A 12460-nucleotide genomic window follows, 5' to 3' on the forward strand; every position below is an offset into this window, starting at 1 on the left:
CTCCAGACATGTGATAACTTCCCAAACTCAATACAGATAAAACCAAGTTTCCAGCAGAAGGGCAACCTAAAGCAGCTCTGACTCCAGGGAAATAAGTTGTCTCTTTCCAAAAAAAAAGAGAGGGAGTTGTCTTGCCCTTCTCAAGCACAGTGCTGCACCAACAGCCATGTGAGTGCTGGGTTTTAGCAAACCTGTGCATGAAGCACTGGGCTTTGCCCCTACACTGTGCTGGTTTTGGCTGGGATAGAGTTAATTTTCTTCGTAATAACTGTTATAGGGCTATGTTTTGTACTTGTGCTGGAAACAGCATTGATAACAGAGGGATGTTTTAGTTACTGCTGAGCAGGGCTTACCCAGAGCCAAGGCCTTTTCTACCTCTGACCCCACCCCACCAGCGAGGAGGCTGGGGGTGCACAAGGATTTGGGAGGGGATAAAGCCGGGACCGCTGACCCCGATGACCCAAGGGATATCCCATACCGTATGATGTCATGCTCAGCATATAAAGCTGGGGGAAGAAGAAGGAAGGGAGGAACATTTGGAGTGATGGCATTTGCCTTCCCAAGTAATGGTTACGCGTGATGGAGCCCTGCTTTCCCGGAGATGACTGACCACCTGCCTGCCCATGGGAAGTGGTGAATGAATTCCTTGCTTGCTTTGCTTGCGTGCACAGCTTTTGCTTTATCTATTAAACTGTCTTTATCTCTACCCATGAGTTTTCCCACTTTTACTCTTCCAATTTTCTTCCCCACCTCACCGGGGGGGAGTGAGCAAGTGGTTGCGTGGGGCTTAGCTGCTGGCTGGGGTTAAACCCCGACATACACAGAGCTGACTAACATCCATCGGGCACTTGTGTACGCAAATGGAAGCTTTCCTGCAGAGCTACGTGCCCAATTAGTACATATGACTGCAAATAGATATTATTTAGGTTTCTGATGTCTTTGACCAGCTAAATGCCCTCATACAAACTTGTGTAACTGAATAGCCGAGTAGCTCCACTGAGGCCCAAGTCTCTGTATGTTTAATGGCTTCAGGATTTGGGGAGCTTAATGCAAGGAACCCCAGGAAGAGTTTATCTTTAACTTCTGCATGAACTATAGGGGTGTTACTGTATAGAACCGCACAAGATACATGTTTCCTTTAGCTGCAGAGGACTTAAAAACACAGATGTAACGAAAAAAGGAAGTAACGTAACATTTCTATCGGAGGACATCACAAAGCTAAACTAGGCCTTACAGCCCTGTGAAAACCCTGCCGGCCTCAGAACATTATGCAAAGAGCACTGCACTGCATTTTCCTGTATTTAGCAAGTTAGCTGCGCATTTTTCACACAGTTCTGCTGAAGTCCTACAATATGAGCAACTGGTGCCTGTTGTACTGACCTGCGCATTGAGATTTCGTATCCTTGGAGTGACCAAATTGTGTTAACGTCAGCAAGGAATTTCAGAGGAGAAGTGTTTTTCTAGGATGGTTTTGTTACAGTAGGTCCTCAATAGCTGCACGTGTGTCGCTCCGTGCAAATGAAAGCCATGAACAGCGGTGGGATCCCTCTCATTCGCAACGCAGCCTGGCACCGATGGGAAGCACATTCAGAGCAAACACACAGCCCATGACATAAATACCCCTGCTATACAGATACACAGAAAGACCATCCATCCCCACGGAAAGTGCTGCTACTTTTGGTTTATTCCTCCTGAATTTCATGTATGGAGCAGCCCACGCCAATGTACTTTAATCTTTACTGTGGCTACAAAGCAAGCTCTATATTCTCAGTACCACCCCCATCCCCCCCAAAAAATAGCACGATAGTTGTATTCATAGCATAAAAGAAAAACACGTTGGCGTGCAGACATGAAGCTATGCTCAGTGAGCAAGAACAGAGAAGGAACAAAATTCAGCCCTTCCCCTGGCCACCTGCATCCTGGTGGGACACAGGCAACCCTGAACTGATATACTTGACAAAATCCAGAAAGCAGCACAGCAGATCAGGACATGACTTGCAACACAAAGATGAAAACGGGTCGTGTACCTTTTCCCTGCTAAAAGCAGACATGGAGTAATGAGCAAATATGGCTGAGTACAGGAATGAACCTTTGCCTAACCTTCAAGCCCCAGCTTTGCGCTTTCCTACCCTGATGGTGGGTGTTTGATTTTTACCCCTAACACACCTGGAGAAACCATGCACCTGCAGTTACCAGGGAATTTCATATGACTGCCCTTGGTAACAGTTTTCTGTGCAATATGCTGTGGAAGAGACACACAGATGCCCTCAAAGCATGTTTTTCTCTGCCCTGTGGATAGCTTCTTTTGTTAATAATTTTCTTGAGATAACTGGAACACCAAATTATTTTGAAGTTGTTCTCAAAGGTGTATGGATACTTCATTTTTTTTGCTGACAGCTTTAATTATTCAGCACTGCTGTAGCACCAGATGAAATATAATCACAGGAAAGGGCTCTTAACACCACAAATAATAGCCAGTTGTGAGGATGGCATGTTAAAAATCAGCAGTGAAAAACAGCTTATACTCTCTGACCTCTACCCAGTCAAATCCTACTGTTGCTATAGTTGCTATTCTAGAAAGACTGTTATTTCTCTTAGCTGAGAGTCACTTGTGAAAGAAAAGGAAAATACTGCCTTTCCTTGAATCTTTTCTGTGGTCCCAAGTCATTATATCTTATCAGTGGACTGATTACTCATTTACAATACAAAATGATTAAAAAAGGTAATTTGCCATTGTACCATACTTGACATACATTTCCCATTTACTCCCATGGAGACACAATGACTCTTTAACATCTTGAAAATTGTTATGAAATAAATATAAACTCAAATTAGAGCATGGACATTCCTCAGAACAACTGAACCATGATAGCCCATGCTATTGGTGGGCTGCCCCATGGCTGCAAATATCAAACCCACAGTGCAGGAAAAGAAATGTATCACTCTTTGATAGCAGGATGCATTAACGCAGAAAAAAATGCTGCAGCTCTCAGGCAGAGGCAGCTGCTTATTTCTGGGGTAGCATACTCACATTTTATCCTCTGCTTATCTCCCAGGAGGCTCAAAAGTAGGACCAGATATGCTTCTTGATACCCCCAGTGATGGGGAAGGGGTGACTCAAGAGCATGGCATTTACTTTCCGTTCCCCTATACTGAGAAGAGGAAAAGGGGGATGATTTAAGCAGTTGGGTCATTGCCCAGTGGAAGCCCTCCAAGAGCTGCAGTCCTTTTCTCTAAGGCAAGTCCTCACAAGGGATTCACTGATCCTTGGGAAAAGGCTGTTTCTGGCAGCGCGTGGTCAGTGCCTGCCCTCTGTGCCGGTCACCCTGACTGTGCTGTGCCTATCCCAAACCCCAACTGCTGTCGGAGGGGGCTCTCGCTGGGAGACAAAGTGGTGTCAGAACAGGTTGCCACTGCAACTTTTCTTCAGTCATGGAGTTTTAATGGCATAGGTTATGAAAAGTTTCAAAATGGCCACCAGATTTTTGTCTGCTGGGATATTTTTTGATGGTGCTGCTCAAAGACACTAAGAGTATGAAGGGTGTGCCCAAGATCTGTGCTGCTGAAAAATCTGTCCCTTAAAATTATCCCTCAATGCTTACAGCTCTCCAGCACACATTATAGAATCATAGAATCGTTATAGTTGGAAGAGACCTCAAAGATCATCAAGTCCAACCTTCTACCCAATGCCACCATGCCCACTAAACCCACTAAACCATGTCTCAAAGCACCACATCTAAATGTTTTTTGAACACCTCCAGAGATGGTGACTCCACCACCTCCCTGGGGAGCCTGTTCCAGTGCTTAACTGTTCCAGTGCTTAATTAGGGCCTTTCAGTCTAGGCTGGAACGACAGTTGACAAGAGGCACCCCAGAGCGTCTGCTCTGATATGCAAAACCACCTGGATGGCAATGAAAAATCTAATTAAAGCCTCATCTGAGGCACAGCTCCTTATGCCTCACACTAGGGAGTATTTTTTCCCATGGGTAGCACCGTAAAAGGCGTGAATTACAGCAGCACAACAGAGTATGTGAGCAGTTTGGCAAAACTTTGTCTTGGTTTTTCAGACTCCTCTGTCCCCCCGCTGGTGTTCCCCCCACAGAGTAGACCCAGAGGAGCTCCCTGAAGCAGCCCCACAGCTGCCTCCTCCAGAGCAAGCATCACTCCACCAGCCCAGCAGACACCTATGGAGACACCTGAAAGCCTAGATCACATTTTGCAACACCTCAGACCCTCCAGTGTCTTTTCCCCCACCTCCCCAATTACCCCAGAAACTACAAATTGCATCTGCAGCTGCAGGAATTTTTGCCAGCAATGTAAAACTGGCATTTCTTTTTTTATCACTGATGGGAGCATAAGAAAAATAAAACTTCTACCTTTCTTGCATTTGGGACAAACCTTTTCAAGCCATAGAGCTTTTCTGACAGGTTTATGAGATTTTCCTTGGCTTCCTTAAAACATGCTGGAAGGAAGAAAATCTAGCCCAGAGCCTGTGGGTGCTGCACCCAGGGGAAGCCAACGCCTTCGAAACGACTCCAACATTCAAAAGCAACCCACATTGAGGCAGTACATCAAAGCTCAAACATGAGTGGGGAAAACGTTAAGTGCTCCTAAAAGCTTTCTGAAACGGGGTACGACAGAACCAGTGGCAGGACCTTTGTCTACAGCCACGGGCATGTAACGAGTAAGGTGAAGGAGCACTGAGTTGGTTGAAAAGGAAAATGGCATCACCTTGACTGACAGCAATGCAGGGCCTTATGGCATCCGAGCTGTTCCCCATTTGTTCATAAATACTTTTTCAAGTGATTTTCCATATGGGAGCATCTAGAAGGACAGGCTGGAAAATAATTAAAACTAAGGAAAAATGGAAAGAAGAACGTGGCAAGGAGGAGGATCTTGCCAAGTCCCTTGGTTGAAATGTGCAGTCGGGTTCCTGTCTGGCAAAACTCAAAAATACTGGCTGGGAAGTTCACTTAGTTAAGAAGAGAAGAATGAGTAAGAGTAAGTAATTAAGGTCCACATTATCCTTTGAGCCTGGCGTCTGCTTAAATTAGCTTGTTTGATCTCTACTTTCTCCTTTAATGTGAGTAGTTTTGAAAGAGTTATTACAGGACACAGGTCTCTGTTCTGGTTTACCTTTTGGCCCTATTGTTTATCCAATTAATTTATTTGTTGTGCATTTTAAATTCCTTTGTCTGCTTTTACCAATTTTCCCTCCACGCACTGTCTGGTCTTTCTGACCGTGCTCTCAACTTCCTTCCCACGCAACGCATTTGGGTCTGGGCTTGTTCTGAATTTATTTATTTTTTAGTAAAGGAATTTCCAAGGCTTTTCTTAAGATTGGAACAGTTCTATCATGGCCAGAGGACAAAGTCAGCCAAGAGGCCCTACAGAGCTAGAACCCGGGGCGTTGCAGGGCAGGTATCAGCTCTCTCTGCTCTCCCCAGGTCGCCGCACTCCCAGCTCACCCAGATTGCTGTTTTTCACCTCTCAGCTCTGCAGTTTCATTGGCAGCCTGGATAATTTTAGGGCTAGACAGAGTAATACACAGAAGGGAATAAAATGTGCCCAAAAGCCAAGTTTTCCACCCATTCTTGTTTGCACTGTATCACTGGAGAGCACCGCGTGTCGGGGAGGAAACCTGCGGATATTGCTTTCCACGCAGGTAATACATTCAGGCAGCACTCAGCCCTGTTTGTATTATGTGAAAGCATGGCAATTCTCACTTTCCAGGTGCTGGAGGTCACTTTCTGGTAGGAAAAACAGTGTAAGAATTCAAAAGAGTGGCAGCCTTGGGTTCTGTGCCAAAAACGCTTCTCTTTCACCATCCCACTGCTTTTTGTGGAAAGCGGCTCTCAAAGCTAGATGCATTATCGAAGTTAAAATTAGGTCCATTGAATTTTATTAGCAATTTTCTACTTTGTTAGCAATTTCATGCTGCCTGTTAACATTTGTTTTTAATATATTGTTATCACTCATCACAAAAGGCTAATCCTATTAGTACTTTCCGTATTGTATTACAGAAAACAAACAAGAAGGCAGCAGTGATTCCTCACCCTGCCATTTTCATATATTTATAGATAGCATATTTCGCCCTGCACACTCACAGCCAGCACTGCCCAAGAGGACAAGTTCAAGGCATGGCTGGTTGGAAGGAGCTGCGCAAAACACACTCGAATGTGTGAAAATGAGAAAATGAGAGGAGATGAGCTCTTTGTAGGCAGAGTAGTGAGGTACTCTTTTATGCATGGGAGTATCCTATTGAATCTAACCAAAAGTGATGTGTTTCCTGTTAGGATTTTTTAAAAAAAGTAAATATTGCCAACAGCCAATACTATCATATTTAAGTTTGATTTTTAACTTAAAATATAAATAGATCAATTTTAGTGAAATCACTAATGAAGTATCTATGGATGCGTAATTGATTCATCCCCTACTAAATACTATAAGACATTTTCTACACGACACATTCATGCTTGTGGATGCATTTACAAAATACATTGAACGCAGCTTTAAAATGCAAGTGTAATATTCCTTCTCACTATGAGCAGGGAATGTAGGTTAGACTTTTGGATATATATCCATGATCTCTAAACTCATCTTTTCCCTTCTTTTTTCTTTTTCACCCTGGAATTCTTTATGGGGGTATAAAACAGTAACATCAAAAGATGGCAATCAGTGATAATCTCTCCTAGAGGTGGACTGTGCTGTTCAGGAGAGGAACTGGTACCTCCTTGTGCTATATGTACTGTGCTGTACATATAGCTGTACCCTGTGTTAGTAAATAGGTACATAATATTAAAATTTGTGATGAAATCACTATGATATACTGCAATATCTCACCAAAAAAAGGCCCAAATCTTTGTCCTGTGCAGCAGAGCAAGTTTTCACCTTGCTGGTGTATTTGCATTCAAAACTTTTAGGTTTCATAATCCTGTTTTCGCTTCCACATCTGGGACCACATTAACGTGGCTTCCATTTAATCTAGAGACTACCAATAGAAAGAGAAAGGGGCATATCTTCTGCATAGTGGCTATGAAATTACCCTTATCCTTTGATATATTAAAATTGAAGTGCTGTAAATTTCTGTTGTCATGGAGATACTTTCCATGCCACTCCACGATTGGCCATCTGAATTCACTTTCCTTTGGGTTTTCCAGCCTAATTAACTGTTATATTTTTACCGGCAGAGAGGAAAAACCCGCATGAACAGTTTTTAGTCTGCGCTTGCATCCCTTACAGAGCAAACTTCATTTTTGTATATTATTATAGGCAAAATGCATAAGCGTGGCTTGTATTCCTAGTCCAGAAAATGCAGTAATGCTCAGGCAGAAGTCAAGCATTATCAGGTTTGAACACACAGCTGTTATTTATATCTCCATAACACAAAGCAATGCAACCCTGGTTAAGGCTACACGTTACAGGTTACCAGCGCAGGGCAAGGTGACGATGCGGGTGGTGGGAGCGTGACAGCAGGTGAAGGCAGGCAGGGTGCGGGGGCTGCTGGCACAGTGGGCAGCAGCAGCAAACCTGGGCACACCAGACCCTCATTGACTGCAGCCAGCTGCAATGAGGTGGTCTCAAACTGCACCGAAACAATGGCACTACCTACACCGGCGGCACTTCTGACATATACAGACAAATTCAGAGCAGCAGACTGCCTTTGTTTTCCTTGCCCTTGTGTCACTGCGTTCTCCAAAATTTGTTTTAGAGCTCAAGGATGACCAAGCCTGTCAAATTTGGAGAGTGGGCAGGAGCAACCTCACTCATTTAAGTTTATATCCCCACAAAATTTCAGGTTACCTGTATCCTTCCAAGCACCAGGTGAAATAAGTTAAACACCTGCATGGCCAGGCACTATTTGAAGAAAACAGCTGGTGATACAGGTTCATCCTACCCTTTTCCTAGTGATGTAGTTGATAATAAATTCAAAGCTAATTTATCTGCTGCTGTACAGTCTGTAACATGGACAGGCCTTGAGATCAGTTTCCCTTACGCTTTTCAAATTAAAGCGTCTTTGATGTACTTTTCTTCCTGCCTTTGAACATTTAGAGTCCATTGGCAACGAACTGAATGATTTGGTACTAAATAGACTCCCCTCTCCTTCCCCCCAAGAGAATTAGCATCAGGTCTTAATTTACTAATGGACTATAGACATCCATTAACGCAGTAATTAATTCAGTGCTAAAGTGCCTGTAAGACGGAACCACGCTGAGTGCATGGGGAAAAAAATTACAAGTGACGTCTTCCCAGTGAGCATCACAGGGCTTCGGTGGAAAAGTTAATTTAACAAATAAATAATGGTGTACTTTATTCCTCATCTGCAGCTCTGTGTCTCATTACAGCATTTGACAACAATCCTGTACTCAATTCTGAATTTTTGCATGGCAGTCCGTTTTTTTTTTCATCTTTCAGAAATTAAACATGGGGGCGGTTCACACCAGTGTAAACAACTGCAGCTCCCTCTGAGTTTGGCAGAGCATCGCCAGCAGCGTGGCAGGGTGCTGGCTCTTGTCCCAGCAAAGGAACCACGCCGCGAAACCGGGAGCCTCCAGAGTCAACACAAGCAGTTATTGCATCTCAGCCACAACAGTTACATGGATGATTCTGTGCACACACCACCCTATCATCAGCCTCTTACATCCACATCTTCCTGCAGCCTCTGGGCTAGCGGCACGTTTCATTGCTCCCTCTAGATCCGCCTTTGGGGTTGCTGGCGAAGGAGGTGGTGTCCAGCACCTGGGAATACCTCCTCAGCTTCTCCAAACCTCACCATCACTGCTACAAAGTGAAGCCAAGTATCTGTCAAACTGGTAGGCAGCTGCTTTTGTTGGTATTTTAAAAAGACAGGATAGGTGTTCCTCACGTTTCAGATTCCCTCTGCAGATTGAAATTAGCCTCTTTCCTGAAATAATTGCTGCCAGTGGCAATTATTACAATTAAAATGTTTACTAATGGTTTGCAATGCCCAGACTAAGCTAGGCATCTTGTGCCAGGTCATGAATGAATTTAATTAGACATTATTTACAAGTACGTCTTGGTTCATAAATTAAACACCTCTCCAGCTCTGTTCATTTGTAAAGTATCCATTGCATTCAAATGAGAAAGACAAAAGAGCAACAGAGCAGTTTTCACTTAGAGCCATTCAAAGCACCACAAAGCAATCAGAATTTTTTTTAAAATGCTAGATTACCTATTTTAGGAACACACCAGCCAATTTAAATAAACACACCAAATTAATGAGGCATAACAATTATGCAAGTTCAGGGCTGGCTAACATGAGCTTTCAAATGGATTTCATGCAGTAGAGTCTCATTTGGATGAAGAAGCTGGGCTGCAGAGGATGCTGTAACCTTGAAAAAAACTGCACCAGGTTATTATTGCTGGGTTTGTGGGCACTCTTGATATATACACATGGTTTTTATCTTCAGTTGTACTTCAACTCAAAAGAGCACAAGCATGCTCTGGTGCTGCACAAGATCACCAGTAAAGTCATAGCTCCTAACTGGTAAAATGTTGCAGGCAGTGACTACATACCATGGCTTGATTGTACCAATAGGACAATGATTTCTCAAAGGTTTCTCATGCTACACTAATGATATGAAGGGACAATGTGTATACTTCAGTCTCCGTGTTACCTGTGATGGTCCTTAACTACTCAAGCAGGATTAAGGAATTACATAGAGATAGGGGTACAAGCAACCAAGTATCTGTTGATGGTTTATTGTGTACACAAAGCAACATCAGTTGTGTTATGCCTTTTTTGGTCTTAGTATTGATCGCAAAGTGACACTCCAGATGTGTAAATAGCTTGCCTGCAACAGGGAAAGGGTTTAATAAGCTGTAAAGTTTTATGTTCATCCAGTGCCAGTTGAACGGTCCAACTGCCTCTGAGCCACACCATGAGCATGTCCTGGTTTGCTCCCAGCATAAATCCTTCATGAACATCTTTACCTTCAAGTCCATGCTTCCTTTTAAAAACAGGCAAAGGAGTTGCACGTGGCTTATAGGTATACAGAATAGGTGTGAATGCACTATTTGGATGGGGATGGAGAATCTTCGTTACTGTGCACCTTTACATGGTGACCATCATTTGTTCAAGAAGTTCAGTTACAGCCTTACTCAGAGAATACGGTCTCACAGGCATTAGACAAGGTATTTCAGAGAGGGCTGTGCTATTTTCTTCTCTGAGGGCAGCTCTTGGACCTGGCACTGTGCTGCTTCACCTTCCTGCCTGCAGCGCCTCGCCTGGGAGAGCAAAGGGCAGGAACCAGCCTCCCTGGCCAAGCTGTGGCCGCTCATAGCCCAGCTTTCTATTCCAGATGCCAGCAGCATTTGCAGTGATAGCCAGCCGCCCTCATGTCCTATTTATCAACTGCTGAGTGCCATCCAACAGCAGGGGACTTCATACCTCTCCGCTTTCATTCTACACTATAACAAAAGTAGCTCAGCTCCCAAGAACACATTTGACTTCAAAGCTCTTGTGATCCATGTGTGACATACATACGTTGGACTAGAAATCCATTCATCAATCAGAGCTAATAACGGTGCTCGTTGCACAGAGCATTATCTTTGTCAGGAGCTGGCATGTCGTGAATATGCATGCAAGAGGGTGAGCATGCTTGGTACAAATGTATTTACATTAGATGGGCTCCAACGAGGACTTAATGTTATAGATGGGAGTATTTGTGATAACCTCAGAGCCTGGCGCTACAGAGATGTGTTATCTGTAAATAGAGGTGGAACAAGATCTGCTGCTGCTTTCCTTGCCCATGTCTGCTTCTGGATCAGGCCCTCAGATATTTTTTAGAAGTTAAAATAAACATTAAAGGCATCAGAAGCATTTTGAAAGTTGGCATTTTGGCCTGTCTCTCTAATTCTGCCACTGAAAAGATGAAGATGGTGTTTTCTTTCAAAGCACAGCTTCTTCAATTGGAAAGAATGGATCAAAGGAGATCAGAGATGGCTGATGCCTACAAATATGATTCTTAAATTTGCTGGAGACAGAAAGGAACTGCATGTCGATTGGAGTTGTGTTTACTCCTAATGCTACTGACAGCAGCAGCTGGGCTGGCACAGAGTGGAGCAGGGAAATCTCCCCCGAGGCTCTTGCCTCTGCAGTTTTAATGGGCTATGCTGGCACAGTTTATTGAGTATCTAGTAAATAATTTTTAAGAGATCTTACACAGGTTTGAGCCAGCTACGCTCAGTACTCTGTTTTTTTCTTCCAATCAATTGTGCAGAAAGTTGTAAGCTGATTTTTATCTTCATAACGCACTTATCTAGTGTTAATGGGGCAGGGGGTAGAGGAAATTAAAAACCCAGAGAAGATGACACTGTGATAGTCAAAAAGGAGCCTGTTCCTATTTTTTAAAGTTCATTCTTGGTTGAGAGAGAAGAGAATAGCCTAGACAGAAACATGAGACAACTCCCTAGACGCCTGGCTGGATGTTATATTCACACAGCCTATCAATCGGTGTGATTCATACAGCGTACAATCAATCTCCACATATGCAAGAAGTCATCACACACAGTACCAGTAAATACATGCACTCATCGCCCGTGAGCCCTCCACCCCAGCTGCAGCGAGCCCTGCTCCTGCCCTGCTTGTCCAAGGGCACCCGGCCACACGTGATCTCCAATCCTGAGAAGAAATGCCCCAAAACACCCATGAACGCAGCACTGCGTGCCGTAACCATTCAGTTCACTCCAGCCTGAGACCTGGGGTGGTGAAAGCACAATTCTTCATCATTATGCTTCTGACACAGTGGTGAAACCCAGTTTTACAACCACCAGTGCCCGAGTCAGAGCAGTGACTCTTACCACAACAGAGGATTGTTTACCCTGTGGCAGCCCATTATTCTGCAACCCGCAAAAATCAGTAAAGTTGCTTTACTTTGACTTTTGATCCCTGTTTAACAACATATCATTTTTAAACCTTGAGCCTCGAAGGTCAAAATTCACCCAAAGAATGTCCTGAATTGCAAACCTTCAGCCTTCGAACCCTGACAGTGTTATCAGAGGGAACTGAAGACCCTTCTCTAGGAGTCATCAATATTCTCGTGATATTCGGTAATACTGGTGGTATGAGGGGCCACGATCTGGAGTGGAGTACAAAGGGAAGCAGGATGCATCTTCTCAGGGGCTCCTAAACCACACAGCAATGTTTCACAGTCTGCCCTCTGCGAACTATGCACAGCTATCTAATATAAGCCAGAAGTAAAAGACGACACGTGAAGTTTAAAAATCTCCCACAAAATCTTTTCCCTCACTTCAAGGCCAAGGAAAACAAACTGGCCTTACAGCATGTGGTGGAGAGGAGAACAGAGACAAAAAAAAAAGACTTCCTAATTAAAGAAAAATTCAATAAGCCGTAGGCTTGTTTTAAAATGAAAATGCTACAACTTTTTTGCAGCGGTGACCTTACTTTTGCCTTGAGGATTAATACAAAGCACAGCA

This window comes from Cariama cristata, unplaced genomic scaffold (assembly GCF_000690535.1).
Source record: "Cariama cristata isolate BGI_N322 unplaced genomic scaffold, ASM69053v1 scaffold27463, whole genome shotgun sequence".
Taxonomy (NCBI): domain Eukaryota; kingdom Metazoa; phylum Chordata; class Aves; order Cariamiformes; family Cariamidae; genus Cariama; species Cariama cristata.